This window comes from Periplaneta americana, chromosome 8, assembly GCF_040183065.1.
Source record: "Periplaneta americana isolate PAMFEO1 chromosome 8, P.americana_PAMFEO1_priV1, whole genome shotgun sequence".
Lineage (NCBI taxonomy): Eukaryota > Metazoa > Arthropoda > Insecta > Blattodea > Blattidae > Periplaneta > Periplaneta americana.
This window is the reverse complement of record NC_091124.1, coordinates 172,179,605-172,199,460: the sequence shown is the minus strand read 5'-3', so window position 1 is coordinate 172,199,460 and position 19,856 is coordinate 172,179,605. Positions and strand designations below refer to the sequence as shown.

Here is a 19,856-nt window from a genome sequence, read left to right as displayed (position 1 = left end):
AGGCAGGGCATGTAGCACGTATGGGCGAATCGAGAAATGCATATAGAGTGTTAGTTGGGAGACAGGAGGGAAAAAGACCTTTAGGGAGGCCGAGACGTAGATGGGAGGATAATATTAAAATGGATTTAAGGGAGGTGGGATATGATGATAGAGACTGGATTAATCTTGCACAGGATAGGGACCGATGGCGGGCTTATGTGAGGGCGGCAATGAACCTTCGGGTTCCTTAAAAGCCATTTGTAAGTAAGTAAGTAAGTTGAGCGTGTCTCAACAACTGCGCGCACAAAGCGGCGCATCAATACATGCCGCTTTCCTGGCCCCACCCGTAGGCGAACGCTCTGTATATATTTTTTTCTTATTTTGATGAATCCTCTACCCCTCAAAATATTGAATGCTTTTTTAACAACCTGTAGGCCTCCATGTCGTGGTGGTAGGGCTCTCATGATGTCATCGGCAATGGAAGCCTAGTTAACGTCATCACTGACCGCCTTTGCTCACAAAGAGCTGTATTCAACGTTTTGGGTATGATGGGCACCTGCCACAGCCTGCAATATGATTGATGATGTGACGAAGCTGTCAATCAGACGTCAGTGATCAGCTCTGCTTATATGATCACTCGTCAGCTACACGCTCGCAGCGGTTCAAATGTTTCCCATGTGAATGTGACATACAAAAGGAATTTTATTGCTCCTAACTTCGATTTTAATGAGGGAGAAATCAGTTTTGGATTACGCAGATATTCCAATTGGACATTTTTCCATTCCTCAGTCATGACTTATAAATATGATTATGCTTGGAGCGTTATATCTTCTCTTTTTTCAAATGGAAAATGAGGTAGAAAAGGGTATCCTATCTCTCGTTGGGGCCGGTACAAATGATTTAGTTCACTTGAGTGACAGACGACACTTCTGCATCCGTTGGATTGCAGTGTCTTGTAACATATTTGTCTTACAATTATCCAGCCCCTATGGTTATTACTATCATTATCACAAATATTCTAATCTTGTTCTATCCTAGATTACTTATCTCTATACAGAATACGTAATATGTATTACGTGCTATATGGTAGGATGGAATAGAAGGCCTTATGGCCTTAATCCTGTCAGATTAAATAAATAAAAATTATTAAAATTATTATTAGAATACAAAGAGACATTTCTGCGACGCTGCAGAAAGCCAATTTCGAGATTTTGCTGACATAGGCTACACCTTTTGAGCATCCCTGTTAACTAAAAAGTGGTTATAGCATACTGTATGTCTACCTACACGTACACAACGATGTAAATTTTATTCGAATTCAGTATTTACGAGTAAATCTGTAGTATGTAACCGATCTTGACTATTTGTAATTTTATATTATGTAATTGATCTTGACTATTGTAATTTTCTAGTATATTTTATGTAATTTCTAAGGTATCTTCTTTTGAGTTGCTTTGTAATCTAATTTTGTATTTCATGTTTATTATTGAAACCTGGTTGAGTGGAAGAGAAGGCCTCATGGCCTTAACTCTGCCAGGCAAAATAAAAGTACTGCTGCTACTGCTACTGCTACTGTTACTGCTACTACTACATGGAATATAAAAGTTTTAGTAAGAAATTAACGGGACCATATCAGCTGCAACGATACCTGTATGGTAAGTTTTGCAAAATTAATTACAACAATATACTTGAGGAGAGAGGTACACCTATACGGGTAAAAATGACATTTTGAAATATTTTATACAGTTGTTTCCGAGGTGGTGTTACAAATTTTCAGGCATGATGGGGAAGGGCACATGTATCAGTTTGAGATAAGGAACCATGGTCCGGAAATGACTGAGTCGAAAGTTATAAGCAAAAATAGTTGTTTGGAAATGGAATTGTAATTTGGCACCACGTGCCCTTCTTCCCTTAACTTATGGAACAGTCGTGGAAAAATGACATGGCCCGGATGTCTCCTACGTGGGTACTTGCCGATACAATCTGTGACCTTGTCTACTGCTCCCATTGGCTCATCCGTATTCGAAAATCAGGTCTACTTACTCCGCTCTCGTGTACTCCTCCATTCCACTAGGACTGATCGACTGGACACTGCAACTTGTACACATACACTGCTGTCTACAGACGTGCATATCAGGACCGACCATGTCCGTTACACATTACGCTATCTGCATTGCTTTAGTGTAGTTTCCTGTCCCCATCCCTCAGACAGCGCACTGAATGGAATACTGTAAGTAGACAACGTAAACAACGTCAGATGAATACAGTATGTGTAAGACGTACAGATAAATACACATAAATAAGGTGTAGAGAGGAATAAAATTATTTAATTTCCACAGAACTATTTTTGCATGTAACTTTCGACTTGGTCATTTCCGGATCAGGGTTCTTCATTTCAAATTGATACATGTGCCCTACGCAATCATCCCTGAAAGTTTGTAACACCACCTTGGAAACACTCTGTATAATGCACTTACTGGTATATCTTTCTTGTAGTGAAAGTCCTATCTCTCATAATGTCCGAGATACTGTGTATCCTTCAACAAGCACCCGTGTCGTTTCACCTGTCCTTTTATATTCATTTTTGCCGCTTGTTTGCCGAAACTTTAAACTTTACATTTGTTAATTCAAAATGTTTTCGAGTTGTTCCAATGCAACTTTGGACGCTTATGTGTCTTTCACATCTTAACATATAATAAAATCATTGCTGTAGCATTTGTTACTTATTAATAAAAATAATATGGGTCATCAAAATGTTTAAATACTCATGCATTTCATAAAAAAAAGAAAAAAATTAAGAAATAAGGAAAATACTTCAGTTCATATTGTTCATGTAATTATTATAAATATTACAACGATCATTTAAATGTTCATAGATTTATGAAAACTCTTAGGGGATGCATGATGATTGGAAAATTTTCATCAAAACTTGGAGAAATTTTTTTTTTATTTTAGTAGGTTATTTTACGACGCTTTATCAGCATCCTAGGTTATTTAGCGTCTGAATGAGATCAAGGTGATAATGCAGGTGAGATAAGTCCGGGGTCCAGCACCGATAGTTACCTAGCATTTGCTCATATTGGGTTGAGGGAAAACCCCGGAAAAAACCTCAACCAGGTAACTTGCCCCAATCGGGAATCGAACCGGGGGAACCTGGTTTCGCGGCGAGACGTGCTAACCGTTACTCCACAGGTGTGAACATTTGGAGAAATTAATTAATTTTAATTAGAATCAGTTCTTTAGAAATATTATAAATGTAGAATAGGGAAAAAGGAATATATTGTGCCAAGTTTTATTTAATCAGGACTGATAAATACTGACAATGGGATATACAGGATGTAAACAATATGATATGATATGATATGATATGATATGATATGATATGATATGATATGATATGATATGATACGATACGATATGATATATTTCAAAATCAAGCTTACTGACTATGGTCCGCCGCCACATTTCTGTATACGTGCTACCCAGAGCCTTCCAATTACAATATATACTATAAATCTGAACATAGACGTGTGCTTTTTCTGTTTTTATGTCCGTAACCTACCAAAACAGTTCAGCCATTCTTCTCTGTCCTATTTATACGTTCAAACTAGCCTATTTTATTTATTAACTCAGCACCATCTCCATTCCCTTTCCAGATACCCTCAACATGAAACTTTACCTATGTTCATGCACTGGTTATCTTCTGAACATTTTGACGAAGTTATATTTTCTCTACACTACTTTTGTCCCTTACCCTTGACTTGTCAGACATCAAACCAATTTAAGAATAGACTAACGAAATATTTTTCTAACAATTCTTGTTAACAATAATAGCTGTTTCAGGTTTCTCAATGTTTAATGTTTATATATATCACAGAATAAATATTTAAATTATCTCATTATTATTACTACTAGCTGTATCCGTGCGCTCCGCTGCACCCGTTAGAAATAAATATAAAGTAATTACATAATTAAAATAGGAAATCTGATCCAGGGAACATTCGTGTTCGATAGAAGGATAAATCGTTTAATATGTTACTTAATTTAAATTGTATTTAAATAATTAAAATGCGATCATTTTGGTTCAGAGACCACTCATTTAGTGCAATGATAAATCCTTTAACATATTTCTTAATTGTTATTACCGTACATGCAAATAATTAAAATATGATCATTTGGTTCAGAGAACATCCGTTTTTGGTGCAATTTGGTCCCATCAAAATTTTCCTTGGAATGAAACGTACCGGAAAACATTTTTAAAGAAACTTTTGTTATGCAAAATTTTTCACAAAAATCAACAATAAGCGAGATATTTCTATTTATTTAATTCAGACCTCCTTATAACTCCCCTTTTAAATAAAGTATTTCGAATGCCATATAGCCTAAAATATAAGTTACAACGAACTTAATTTATATTCCAATTTTCATATAAATCGGTTCAGCCATTATCGCGTGAAAAGGTAACAAACATCCAGACAGACAGGCAGACATACAAACCAAAATTCCAAAAAAGCGATTTTCGGTTTCAGGATGATTAATTATACATGTTAACACCAATTATTTTTGGAAAATCGAAAGTTACCAGAAAAATTTTGGCTACAGATTTATTATTAGTATATAGATTATTATTATTATTATTATTATTATTATTATTATTATTATTATTATTATTATTATTATCACTATTTCTTACCAATGTTTATTATTGTCACACTAACATTACTTATCCAACTTTCATTATTTGCTTTCATGTTGTTTTATGGTCTAGATATTAATATAATAACTATGTAACCAATTGTATTCAATTAGAATTAGAGTCTGGCTGGGCGGAAGAGAAGGCCTACTGGCCTTAGCTCTGCCAGGTTAAATAAATAAATTATTATAACGCATTTTGATTTTCCTTATTCTGTCACTTTCCATATTATATCTCTTACCCTATTTTCACTTTACACTTAATATTCTGCCTCATTATTACACCATTTCACTATTCTTTTCTCACCATAATCACCATTCTTCACCTACTAATTATTCCTCCTCACTGTTACCGTTTGTGCCCTTGTCTCCTGCTTCATTGTTTTTTGTCTTTCCCTTTATACTCTCCTTCCGTAAACACCAGTTTCTTAGACTATAATTTTTTTGACCCTGATTACTTCTCATCACAACACCGCTAGTTGAACGTTAGCTCCCATCCTCATTACTTCCTCTCCTTGTCGAGACCCCACGTTTTCTCTGTTTACCGATCTCACCGACCTTATTTTCCTGGTCTTTCTTTCCTGTCGCTTCTACATTTTTGCTCAGCTGATGCGTCAAAACTCTGTTTTTATGTCGTACGATACTCTTTTGGCCTTGTCCTATTTAAACGATAAAAACTGCCAAAATTATATAGACAGTACATATAGGTCTACTGAACAAAATGTCTAGTGAAGTTTAATTATTTCTTATACGAGGGTCATTTCATAAGTAATGCACACAATTTTTTTTTTTACTTACGACGTTCATTTTTTACAGTATCTCTTTACAGTTCTTCAATATAGTCTCCCTGCTTCTCAACGACTGAATCCCAACGTCTGGAAAGCTTTAATATTCCATCCCAGGCACCACTTTTTTTTTCATCTGTTGAATGGTTCGGGTAACAGTGACAGAAAGCTCTTCCAAAGAAGCAAAATGACGTCGTTTAACTTCAGGAACAAGTCGAAGTCTAATGACTCATTTATTAATTTTATATAGTTGATTTATTTCTACTGGCACATTTTAGGCCATAAAGCTTTCTCTTCCACTCAACCAGTATAAGAACAATATCAAATATAAAAATTGCAGAAATACAGGAACAATATACAGGGACATCATTTTATTTTTACTTCAATTTTTATTGTATCTGAATTTTCAATGTACTTCACTCCTACCCCCTCTACTAGTAAACTTCCAACCGTTCTCCACACAGAACCAAGGCCGCGTATGCGGTTATAGTAAGCAGTACTGAGTTAGTGAGTATAGTACGTTTCAGAAATATGTTCGCGTTTTCCAGAGACGAAAGAGCTTTCAATACTGAATCATATTTTCGCACAGGTACTGTCGTCCGTTTGCCTACGTCGCATCCCGGTTTCCCCACCCTCTTCTACTCGCCCCTCTGTAAAGGCTAGTGGCTGGGCGTCTTAGCCCTTTTCTGAAAACATTAATTTTTGTTAGGAATTGGACGTCTACGTAATATTATACAACTGTTTAAAATAACTTAAATAAAAGGGCCTCGTTAAGTAATTAATTGTCACGTGATTTCTCCCCTTTCTACGACCCTGCGACAAATCAAGTGGACGGAGAGTAGACATCATGTCTGAGTAGGCTAATTTTATCTTTTCGGATTGAGCAGAAGTGAAGATTGAATTTACAGTACGTAAAGTACTCTTTTATGGAGTAGGTACAGAATTATTTCAACCTGGGTTACTAGTACGAAGGACGAAACTGGTAATAGGAATTAGATACAATAGTCTACAGTGCGATAATATGCACAAAAGAACTGAAGTCTTTATCGAAATGAACGACCACCATTTTCAAAAATGTGTTTAAATATCCATATTATGATTATTTTTCAATTTAACTTCATTCTCTATATTGTACGCTAATGTGCTGTAGACAGTATAATATACACTGCATAATGAATACGTCCACATGGACAGCTCAGTTCGTGCGTAAAAACACTCATTGTTAAAACAGTATTGTATTTTGATTACAAAAACATGTAATGAAAATTATCAAACTGAAAATCGCGATATTTCCTAGTTTACGTAAATGGATGAACTACTTTCCTTCCCTCCTATACCTAGTAAAGTGATTTGTTTGTATTTTACGTCATCGAACTCCAGTCGTGGAAAGGGGTAGCAAACGGTGTTTCCGGTTCTCAACCGTTCATCCAAAGGTATAGCCAGGTTAATATTAGAAATGTTAGTAAAAATGAAATGATGTCCCTGTACAATTAATAATAATAATAATAATAATAATAATAATAATAATAATAATAATAATAATAATAATAGCAGTAGGCTAGTAATAGTGGTAGTAGCAGCAGCAGCAGAAGTAAAATGAAGGCGAACTCTGTGACTTTGAGACTTTTGTTATAAAACTTGAATGTGTGAAATTATGAGCTAGGCTATGTATTTCATTATCATCTCTTGTGTCAACACAGGTTTAAAATGGGTTTTCGTATCAGATTTAGACGCTTTCATGCACACAAATTAATTATAAAACAGTGTCGAACTATAGCGTAAACAGCGCAATATAAAATAAAGTGTGGAATAATTGCATATCACTAATAATGATTTACTGTTTCCAATTTCAGTTGATTGGGTTCGGACTGCCCTACTTGTTGCATGGGCCAGGGGTGTTGCAGTGTTACCAACAGTCGCTTCCCCTCTGTCATTACACAGTTTGGCTCGTAAATGACAAAGGAACATAAATATTGACCTCCCAATAGCTAGTCTATTATGTGATGCTCTTAATTATTGGTTTTTCTTCTATTCCATCATTCTTTATTTCATTATGTTCTTAACTTCCGTTTTATCACTATTCACCTATTGTTCCTTGTTCTCTTTTCCTTTCATAAATTAGTGATTTAATTAATTAATTAATTCACTAATTTTTTTCATATTTTCCTCTTTCTTCCTATCTTACTTCACTTGACATTGTGCGGTTTTTTCTGCATTTCATTTTCTTTTTTACATTCTTCCTTTTTTTCTTTTCTTTCCATCTCTCCTTTCTTTATTCCTTTTACTTCTCGTCTTTGCAGTATTCACTTCTTTTAATATCTACTTCCTTTTTCTTTAAAGCTGTGCATTATGTCATACCTACTGTATGTTTCTGACGAAAGCTTTCAGTCCAATTCCTTATAGATTAAAGAAAAATTAAAAAAATATATAATTTCTTTGCTCGAGTGAGTTGGCTCAGTGACGGTTAAATCATGAGTATGAGAAATCTGGTGATTTTTAGTGGTTTTCTTGATCACAAATAACTAGGATTAGTTCTAACTTGAATCAAAACAACAAACATAACCATTACATTAAATTAGCGAAAGAATGCTAGGCCGTTCAATATTTTCTCCTTGTATACTATTCTGGTGTCTACTAGATATAGGCCTATGTTGAGTTCATTTGAACCCCAGCAATTTCAGTATGCCATTGGGAACGTACTATAATTAAGATGGATATAAGCTGTACAGTAGTTTATTTTGCCTTTTTTAAAATAAATAAATTTGTTTCAATAAGATTTTAAGTGTGTTATAAAATATTACTGTATGCTATATATTGTATATATTTTGAACACAAAGGAAGTTTCTTCATTCTGAACACCAAGGAAGTTTCTTCAATCTTTTAGTACAGAAATTTTCTTCACCCTCCTGGAACCTGGAGTATAGTATACTATAGTTCATACATGCATTTAGTTTCAATGTGCCACTAAATCTGGTAACATTTATCTTGTCTCGGTAGCAATAAAACCAAGTCCCTTCAAATGAGGGTGGAGATTATAGGAGGGTTGTAAATTTTCAGGATTCCTTTCAAAACCTTGTTATTGTACAGGCTACCGGAACTCAGTTTCTTGAAAGACAAGCTCAGTGACGGAACTACACAGTACGAAGAGAGATATTTTATTTTATTTTGCGCTACAGAATGCATCAACTAGCCCCTTCCGCCACTGGATGGATGGACGGCATCGCTCCACTTCCCCATTGCCAAAACAACACAGACGAAGTAAGACATATCTCCTTTCTCTCTCTTTTCACAGTGAGACAAGATACATCACACAGACTTTAGGTGGAATATAGTATAGTATAGTACAGGGACATCACTTTATTTTTACCAACATTTTTAACATTAACCTGGCTATACTCGGAAACACTGTTTCCCCCTTCCATTACAGGAGCTTGATGTTACTAGTGCAATATGTAAACAAATCATTTTACTAGCTATAGGAGGAGAGAAAAGTAGTGTATCCGTTTATGTTGTAGGGAAATACGATATTACGATTTTCAGTTTGATCATTACTTTTAAGGAATTTATTAAAATACAGTAGAGTAGTAACATTTTTTTTTTTAAATTCAACATTTCAGGTGGCTATGTTCGTTATGTAATGTCTACTTAATTTAGCATAGGCCTATTAATTATTGATGTTATCATACAATATAGAGAGTGCATTTAAATTGAGGGGGTCATAAGTAAAGGGCTATAAGTGCACTTAAGTTACTTTTGAGAAAATGGGGTTTAAATATTTAAGCTTTCGTAAAATCGATGAAATTTTTTATTTAAATTTTAATGTATGATGCGATTAAAATATCCCTTTGTCACTAAAATTTTAGATACTTTTGCTTACACTGGATGCACTTAACTCATGTTATTACAAATGTCACTAGCATTCCTTTGCTTCTAGCCACCTCAATTCAAAAAAAGCTAATCTGGATTTTTAAACAAGTTGCTGAAAATGGTTGCCGTTCATTACAATGCAGGCTTCAATTCAGTACGAATATTATTAAAAACATTTTGAAGCATATTCTCTGAAATTAAATTTATCGTTTCTTGAATATAATTTTTTAGTACGATATTATTAATATAGGTTCTTTCTTCTATGGAAAACGGAATCATATTTATGAAACACACTATACACTGCAGTGTTTACTTCACTGGTTGAAGACTTCGAATGTAACAGCGGCCGTAAGTTTGTGTGTCTGACGGGAGCAAGGACATTAGTGAAGGGGTGAGAGTGAAGTACATTCAGAAATGCAGGTACAATAAAAATGCAAGTAAAAATAAAATGATGTCCCTGTATAATACTGTTCCGCAACCGGTGTGCCTTCACAAGATGAAAGGTGTGACGCGAAAATTAATTGAAATTAAAATGGTGTGTTGACAAAACATGCCCAATCCCCAAGTGTGTTGTGTGTGGTGAAAAATCTCAGTAATGCTATGGTTCCCTGTAAATTGAAACGACACTTGTTAACAAAACATTCCTTTCTGTCAAACAAAGATGTATAGTATTACCGTCGGTTGTTGGAACAAAATAAAAAAAAAACAAGTGACGCTCATGACGATGTCGTTACAAGTTTCACAAATAGTACAGGAAGCTAGCTATAAGGTAGTCGAACTTATCGTAAAGGCAAAAAAAAAAAAAAAAACACACACACATAGGCCTACTAGCTGAAACGTTGTTACTGCCTGAAAATGGATCGTTTGAGATGTTCCCAACTGTATGGCGCCTTGCTGACGGTAAGAAAGTGTTGATGGATTTAATTAAAGAACATTTAATAATCTTGCAGCAGAAATTCAAGAATTATTTCGGAGAGAGTGTTAAAGATTTTGGCTGGGCTCGTGATCCATTCATTGTGAATTCAAAACATCTTCAGAATAATATACCCGTACAAGAGGAACTAGCACACTTAAAAGCAGACAGAATATTGAAATTAAAAGTTCTCGAAGTGCCTTTGGAAACATTTTGGCTGTCAATACCTCATCTCCGAGATGGTAGTTAATATGTTATTGCCATTTTCAACTACATATGTGTGTGAACTGGGCTTCATGACGTTAACATGTTATGTAGATGACCGGGTGATAATTGTGAGACTACAATGGAAGAAAATGGACTTAATGTTAGTGCAAGTTTATAGTGAATTAGAGTCATTTCACGTCAAATCGCACAAAATTGTACAAATTATTTCCTTCATATTTCTGATTGCTTTTACTTTCTATGGGCCTAATAAACTAACAAGTGTATTTTTATTTCCACCTAAGTCCACGTGTTCTTTTTTAAATATTGTATGTTAAAATTCGTTAAAAATTCGCACAATGAAACATTTCAAGCGTCATATTTCTGAGAATATTGACGTTAAACTTAAAAAAATGCATTTAAAAGCTCGAAATACTATGTTTTGTTAAATATTTACTAACTGATTTTAATACAATTTTTACAATTATTTTTTATGATACGATTTTTAAAAGTTAGATATCAATGTGAAATAGCCGTATTAAAAATTGAAAGAAATGCGTACTAAATGCACTAAAGTATTCCCAATAATTCCAGGAAAAAAATCACAATGGGATCTCTAAGAGTTTAATGGAAATTTAATTAATTACAAAGCAATGTGTAGCAGACTGGTACAGCAGCAGTGGACGGGAAGGGTTGACCGCGCGCTGGGAGATTTATCGGCGCTGGATATCCCAGTGAACGTTGCAAAATTATACTGTTATTGCAAGTTATCTTGAAACTTCTGAGCGGGGCCAGAGGGGCTGAGGGAAGGAAGCGCTTAACGCGGGTGGAGCCAACTGAGTTGTTTGCGCATTCTCCGCAGCATAATCTCTTGTCAAGAAACATAGTACCGTACTATTTCCTTCACTGCGTACCAGTAGTGTTACCATGGAGCAGCAACCACAGGGTAGTAATTACGGTGAAATCACACCACCGCGGAGAAAAAGTAACGCTGTTATCCATAGCCGAGAAAGAGAAATTATTGCAAATATAATAAAATCAAGCGTTGCGAGGAGGAAAAATTAAACAAATATTTGCTGGAACCTCTTGCTAAGGAATATGAGAAAGCGGCTAGATACTCTGGCAAAAGTATTAGTTCCGTGAAGAGAATTAAAAATAATATTGAATTACAACCGAATGAACCTCACACTACTCCGGGAAAGAATAGGTATGTAATGTTTAGAAATTATTGCTATAATAGTTATGTACAATAGTGTGTGTATTGAGAGCGACATAATGAATTACTGTTGCAAGTTATTATTTTCTTATAGTTCTACTAAACATATTATTTCATTCCAGAATTAGACTTGTGTAAAGTTGAAGTGGACGACTTCGATCAACATGTTATTCGGGATACAATCGAAGAATTCTATCTTGTTCAGAAAGTAGTACCTACGATTAAGAAGATAATTCCGAATGGATGGTGCCATTGGCGAAATAATTAATTTTGGAACAAGCGATGATAGCAGCAATGATAGGGATATGGATTGTGTATAATTGTAAATTAATGTAAATTCAAATAATAAGCCTGTAAAATATTGTTATAAGAATATGTACTTATTAGCTGAAGGTGTAAGTCATGCAGGCCTATATAATATATAGAAGTAGCTGTAGTAACTCCTCCATTGCCGGTCCCCAGCCCGGATGAGAGAGGAGTGTACACACGATTATATTTAAATACTTACTTATTACAGGTTAATTAAAGCTTGCTACGAAACTATGTTCTCCTCTCAAAACCGGAGTATCGAGAGAAGATGATGTCTGTATTGAACCAAGTTCTTTTACAGTAGAGAGCCGTAAGGTAAAAGAACCAACGTTTTTTGAAAAGAGTCACGTTACCCGAGGGAGGGGCATCCTTGCCATGCCGTTACGTTGATGAGTACACGCCGTACCGAGCAGTTCCAAAGACAGACTTAGGGGATGTAAGGTTCAAGATAACTTGTTATGACAGCCACTACGTACCAAGTCACTCGAGGAAACACTGCTAACTTACACTTGTATTCACTTATTATATCTTCAAATATTTGTACATTTTACATTTTAAACGTCTGTTTTCATTCATACTACACTAAATTTTCACTTGCTTACCTTCTTTCTCGAAAGAAAATCGTTTTACTAAAGCTTCAGTTTTTGACAACGGAATGAAAGAATGTAACTTTAATGTACCAGTTATTGGTTTTAGATTGTGATATCGGACCTACAAAATTTCAGTGTGATTTTTGTGCTTATTCAGGGGACAAAATATAAAATACACGTTAGAAATGTTTTTGTGCCAAATCAAACAGTTTTTTTGGGGTTGTTATAGGATCCTGACCAGGTTGTAGGCTGGCTCTCGTAGCAAGTCTTTTAACAATTAACAAATATCTTTTATAAAATATATATTAAAATATATGAGAGTGTAATGGGTTTTCTTTTATAAAGGTTTTTTGATAAAATATAAGTGCATCTTATCTTTGATAAAAGATTTCTATGCCTTGAAACAAATATGGCGGAACGCAAATTTAACTGAACTGTTGCTACCATAAAAATTCTAATATCGGAGTGTGAAGGAAATTAAATGCTGTAAATAAATAATTTCTATAATACAGGGACATTACTTTATTTTTACCAACATTTTTAACATTAACCTGGTTATACTCGGAAACACTGTTTCCCCCTTCCATTACAGGAGTTTGATGTTACTAGTGCAATATGTAAACAAATCATTTTACTAGCTATAGGAGGAGAGAAAAGTAGTGTATCCATTTATGTTGTAGGGAAATACGATATTACGATTTTCAGTTTGATCATCACTTTTAAGGAATTTATCAAAATACAGTAGAGTAGTAACATTTTCTTTTCAAAAACTCAACTTTTCAGGCGGCTATGTTCGTTATGTAATGTCTACTTTATTTAGCATATTAATTATTGATGTTATCATACAATATAGAGAGTGCACTTAAATTGAGGGGGTCATAAGTAAAGGGCTGTAAGTGCACTTAAGTTACTTTTGAGAAAATGGGCTTTAAATATTTAAGCTTTCGTAAAATCGGTGAAATTTTTTATTTAAATTTTAATGTGGGATGCGATTAAAATATCCCTTTGCCACTAAAATTTTAGATACTTTAGCTTACACTGGATGCACTTAACTCATGTTATTACAAATGTCACTAGCATTCCTTTGCTTCTAGCCACCTCAATTCAAAATAAGCTAATCTGAATTTTTAAACAAGTTGCTGAAAATGGTTGCCGTTCATTACAATGCAGGCTTCAATTCAGTACGCATATTATTAAAAACATTTTGAAGCATATTCTCTGAAATTGAATTTATCGTTTCTTGAATATAATTTTTTAGTACGATATTATTAATATAGGTTCTTTCTTCTATAGAAAACGCAATCATATTTATGAAACACACTATATACTGCAGTGTTTACTTCAGTGCTTGAAGACTTCGAATGCAACAGCGGCCGTAAGTTTGTGTGTCTGACGGGAGCAAGGACATTAGTGAAGGGGTGAGAGTGAAGTACATTCAGAAATGCAGGTACAATAAAAATGCAAATAAAAATAAAATGATGTGCCTGTATAATATTAATATTATATACCCTAATAATAATATTTTATAATAGTTTGTATAACTTTACAAGTCCTCGCATTATAGCTATTGCAGCTCTTTCAATAAGTTCTAATGGATACCTCTCACGTTTTGCAGTCCACGGTTTAACCCCCAGGAGTTTCTTTTTCTGTTTCTTTTTCAGTAAAATGGTTATGTAGTAATTAGAATAATTGCAGCTAAACAAACATTCATGGTGCTATAAACTTAACACGTAAATATTAGTATCAACAAATCTTCGGAACACGTGTTAAGTGTTGTGGAACAAGTGTTAGGTGAGCGTTTGTTCCTAGTTCTAGGTTATCTTTGATAAAATATTTTATAAAAGATTTTATGTAGTGTAATATACCCCAAATCCTATCTTTTATCTTTGGTAAAATATTTTGTAAATGATTTTATGTAGTGTAATATACCCCAAATCCTATCTTTTATCATAGATCTTTAATAAAATAGGCTATTTTATCATACTATTTGTTAAAGAACTTTGATAGTGTAATAGCAGCCTTCCTCCAGTGCCATCACATGGACCTTTACCAAGCGAAGTTGCAATTCCATAATTGTCTTGATGTAAGCAGATATTGTAATTTTTAAATTATTTTTGTTTTTGTATTGTGAATTTGATTCATCGGAAACGTAGATAATTTTTCTCATATCGTTGAATTTTTGCTTTAATAAATTAATTCCTTCGGATTGAAAAAAGTGACAAGGAATCGGTTTCATGTTTCATACTTTCTGAGATGCTTCTATGCCACATCAATAAATTTAGAAATGCAGTATATTGTCACACTCTAAAGCAGCTATTCTATCAATAGTCTCTAAACATACACCTTCATCTCAAACAGCAGAAATAACTAAAATGCTCTCTCAATTAATATCACTCAATAAAAGAATTGTATTCCAATGGATACCATCCCATTGTGGAATCCTGGGAAACGAGAATGCGGATGCTTTAGCAAAGAAGGGCAGCACTGCTACTTACAGACCTGTTACTAAATCTACGTATTACTCTGTGAAAAGATTTATTAAATCTACATACTTAGACTTCAACAAACAAAATTTGATAACACAATCCCAAGGGAAAAAATGAAACTCTCTGCATCAAAATCCACAGTTAATTCCCGATTTACCACGAAAATCGTCTGTAGCTGCATTTAGATTGGCAACAGGCCATGATTGTTTGGCTAAACACCTGCATAGAATTGGAATATATCAGTCCCCTAACTGCCCATTGTGCAACTCAAACCAAGAAATGGATTCGGAACACCTCAAAATCTGTGCTTCAGTGGCTGACCATGATAATATCTTTGAAAAATATTGGAGTGCAAGAGGTCAAATGACTTTATTGTCAAACGCCTGGCATTAGAAAACAACAACTTTCTGAGATGACAACAATATTTTTGTAATGAATTTCTGTATCTCCTTTGAAATATACTACAAAAGAATGTATTGTGGCTTGGCAGTTGTTCCAATGCACACTTTATACTGAATCTTGTATTACAAAAGAATAATTTTCAGAAACATGTGCAATAACTAAGTAATTTTTAGGTTACCTATATATTTTCTTTCCATTTCGTAAAACTTTCCGCGCGCAGCCTTCTAGCACACGTGTACGTGTAGGCCGACCAACGGTCGCAAACGGTTCATTAGCTGGAGATCGCGAGTGCGTGCATGCCTCCGGAAAATAAATTATTACAAATGTGTGTGTGCAGATCCCACATTTCTAAATTCAGTAGTTTACAGATAATATATGAGGGAATAAGTCTTTATTTTTTTTTAAGTTTTTTAACTTGGCTATTTAATGTAGTAATTTTGCTTTGAAAAAGAAATGATTAAAAATTTAGGCCAAATTTTAAATTTGTTTGTGATAGATCTAAAGTAATAAAAAGTATTTTATTTAGTCTTTCAAATATTGCCAAACCAAAAATTTCAACTAATGTAGACTCAGAGTTCCAAGTGAACTTATGTAATAGTGCGCACATAATTTTTTTAATTTAAAATAGTCATAGGCTTTATGACATACTTTACTTAACATTTCTGCACTTTTCTGCTGTCAAATGCCAAGTGTTGGCGCTGACTCAAAAACCTTTTCTTCATTAGCTATTTATGCTAATCCTTGGTGATGATATTGTTCGACATATCAACAATGCATAATTTGAATTTTATTTTTTATTACGGTGAAGTCCTCCAACAATGTCCTATCATTCAACACCAACCACTACAGCAGAGATTAAACTTTGCGATTACTGAGATTTGCAGCCAATAAGTCCAGTTGTCTGGTATCATTTTCCTGTTCAATTAAGTAAAGCCTCTTCAACATGTGATTAACTATTATATGTCTATATTAGGCTACAGGGTGTTTCTAAACTCTACCGACAGTCTTCAAGAGGTTGTTCGGAGGATGAATTTGGATGTTTTGAGATAGGAGACTCATGGACAATAAAGTATCCTTTCTAAATTATCGAAAAAAGGACACACATTGAGTCATATGAAAGATCAATAAGACATCATAATTTTTAGAATCCATTTGATTATCATAAGGTACATGAAGTCCACACCTGTGGAGTAACGGTCAGCGCGTCTGGCTGCGAAACCAGGTGGCCCGGGTTCGATTCCCGGTCGGGGCAAGTTACCTGGTTGAGGTTTCTTCCGGGGTTTTCCCTCAACCCAATATGAGCAAATGCTGGGTAACTTTCGGTGTTGGACCCCGGACTCATTTCACCGGCATTATCACCTTCATCTCATTCAGACGCTAAATAACCTTAGATGTTGATAAAGCGTCGTAAAATAACCTACTAAAATAAAAAAGGTACATGAATTACAGGATATGTTGAAAATGTCACGACAAAGTGTCAAACACCGCGCCATGAACAGATACCCCTAACATTCCAGGAACAGTGAACAACTCATTACAGGCGACAATAATAAAAGCAATGAAGTCTACTTCATCTTTATTTTTAGTGGGTTATTTACGACGCTTTATCAACTGCCGTGGCTATCTAGCGTCTGCATGATATGAAGGTGATAATGCCGGCGAAATGAGGCCAGGGTCCAGAGTCGAAAGTTGCCTAGCATTTGCTCTTAATAAGTTGAGGGGAAAACCCCGGAAAAACCTCTATAAAGTAACTTGTCCCAGCCAGGATTCGAACCCGATCCCGTTCGTATACGGTCAGGCATGCTAACCGTTACTTCACAGCGGTGGAATCTAATTCATCTGTAAACTGAACTTTTGATTTGTAACCACAAACAAGTCCATCAGTATAAGGTCAGGTGATCTGGCTGGCCATGAGATAGGGCTACCCCTTGAACTATGAACCAGAAGATGTTCTTTCGTATTCTACTTAAATGACATGTATAATTTTATATAGCTCAACTAAAATATGTTTTATATTGACTTAATCTGTTTACTATGCATTGTATATTTTTGTTTAGCATAACTGATGAATTGTATGTGCTGTAAATTGAATAGTATACTGTATAGGTCAACTGATGAATTGTTTAAGCTTATGAATTGAATTAATCTACTTCATAATGAATTGTACAGTTTTGTATAGCTTAACGAAAATAAGTTTGTAAATTGAACTAATTTGATTGTATATGTTTGTATAGTTTAGCTGATGAGTTGTATATGCTTTTAAAATGATTACTAGTCTGTGTAGCTCTACTGATGAATTGTATATAGGCCTACTGTAAATTGAATGGTAGTCTGTAAAGCTCAATTGATGAATTGTATATGCTGTAAATTGTATAGTAGTCTGTATAGCTCAACTGATGAATTGTTTATGATTATAAATTGAATTAATCTACTTGATATTAATTGCACAAATTTGTATAGCTTAATGAAAGTATGCTACTTTGTATTGTATATATTTGTTAGTTTTGGCCGATGAATTGTATATGCTTTAAATTGAATAGTAATCTATATAGCTCTATTGATAAATTGTTTGTGTTTGTAATTTGAAGTAGTTTGCATGATATGTATTTTCAATTTCTGTATATCACAACTGGTTGAATTGTGTATGCCTTAAATTTAATTAAATTGTTTTGTATTATAATATAGCTCAACTTATGAATGATCGTTTGCGTTTGTAAATTTAATAATCTGATTGGCTACATATTGTATACTTTTAGTAGAGCCATCGATGTAGCGCAGTCGGCAGACTCGCTGGGCTGCTGATCCGGAGCTGCGTTCGGGCTTGGGTTGGATCCCCCTTTCGTCTTTGGTTTCTTCCGAGGTTTTCCACAGTCGTGGGACTGAAGCCGGATGGTCTATGGCGAGTCCTTGGCATCAACCCCTTTGATTAGATTACCCACCTTTGATTTGATTACCTGGTTGGGGTTTTCCGAGGTTTCCCCCAAAACAAAAGGCAAATGCCGGGTAATATTTTGGCGAATCCTCGGACCTCACCTCATCTCACTACATCTCGCCAAAATATTGTAAAAAATTGCACAAAATTGTAAAAATTGCAGAAAATTACTAAATTGTAAAACTATAAAAATTTGTAAAAATTGTAATTGTAATATTGTAAAATTTTGACTTGTTCCGCATCTTAAAGCTTCATTGCTCATGTAAGATCTATGGAATAAAATGAATGAATGAATGAATGAATGAATGAATCCAGGAAATGAAATAGAAGGAGGGATAACATGAGCTAGTGATGTCGTAGTTATCATAAAGGATTTCATTTACCATCAAATAAACCTTTGTAACTCCAAGACAAAGCTTCAATGACCAATGATTTCCTGTCTCAAAAAATATTCAGATACTTCCTTCGAACATTCCCTTGAAGTTGTCGGTTGTGTTGGGAAAGACCCTGTACAGTCGTATGTAGTGGGAATTTCTAACCGTGACGTCTCCATGAAATATGATTATAACAGAATAAAATACGACAAAAATATCACATACCATGTTACAGTGATGATATGATTCACTGCCGACAATCGAAATCTAGTCATTATGTTCTGAGTTGGATATGTTGCTATTTAAGCTCCAGTATTTTACGCGTCATGTTTGGGATCGGAAGGAATAATTGTTCCTCGGCTCATTTGACGTCTGTAAAACTTATCACACTCATATTCAAAGTTGAACAGTCACAAAGACAATTACGCTAGGACTTCTACTAATTAAACCATAAACTATTCAAAGTTCTTCAATTAGCAATAAGCTACACTTCTGACAATTTAGCTATCGTTGCTTCTAACCGCACAAAGATAAAATTGGTGTCATACCAGTAATTTGTGTATTTTTCATGTTATTTTAAAATGCCATTCCCGTACTCGCTACTGCTTTAGCTACTCAGTCTCTCTTGTCAATAGCAGAGAAATGTATTTCTGTTCAAGGAGGATAACCAATAATCAATTATTTATTTATTATACTCCAATTTTACAAAGAACCCTATTTTACCTGAGATAGGTATGTTAGGGTTATAAATACATAATAGTAGGCTAATAATAATAATAATAATAATAATAATAATAATAATAATAATAATATGATATAGGTTAATGAAGTCTCCTATTGAATTAGTCTTACGTGTCAATTATGAAATTAATACAATTTAACAAATCTATATATTCAGCAAATCTGTACAAAGTTTTTTAAGTTACACACATGAATGAATGAAATGGAATGAGTTGAAATTAAATCCTAAAATACAATCTTATATTTCTATTAATAAGTTTCATGAATAATTTCGAGGGAAAAATTGTTCCGGAGCCGGGTATCGATCCCGGGACCTTTGGTTTAACGTACCAACGCTCTACCACTGAGCTACTCGGGAACTCTAAC

The 19,856-nt window shown here is 34.4% G+C and overlaps 1 protein-coding gene across 1 annotated transcript in view; it reads right to left on the bottom strand.

Annotated features, from left to right (window-relative positions):
* LOC138705237 (secretin receptor-like) overlaps window positions 1-2,272 on the bottom strand; it is a 669,872-nt gene extending 667,600 nt beyond the window's left edge. The window contains exon 1 of the mRNA XM_069834055.1: window positions 2,023-2,272. The gene's annotated coding sequence lies outside the window, so the exon portion shown is untranslated. The remainder of the gene's footprint in view (window positions 1-2,022) is intronic.
* Window positions 2,273-19,856: the final 17,584 nt, after the last annotated feature.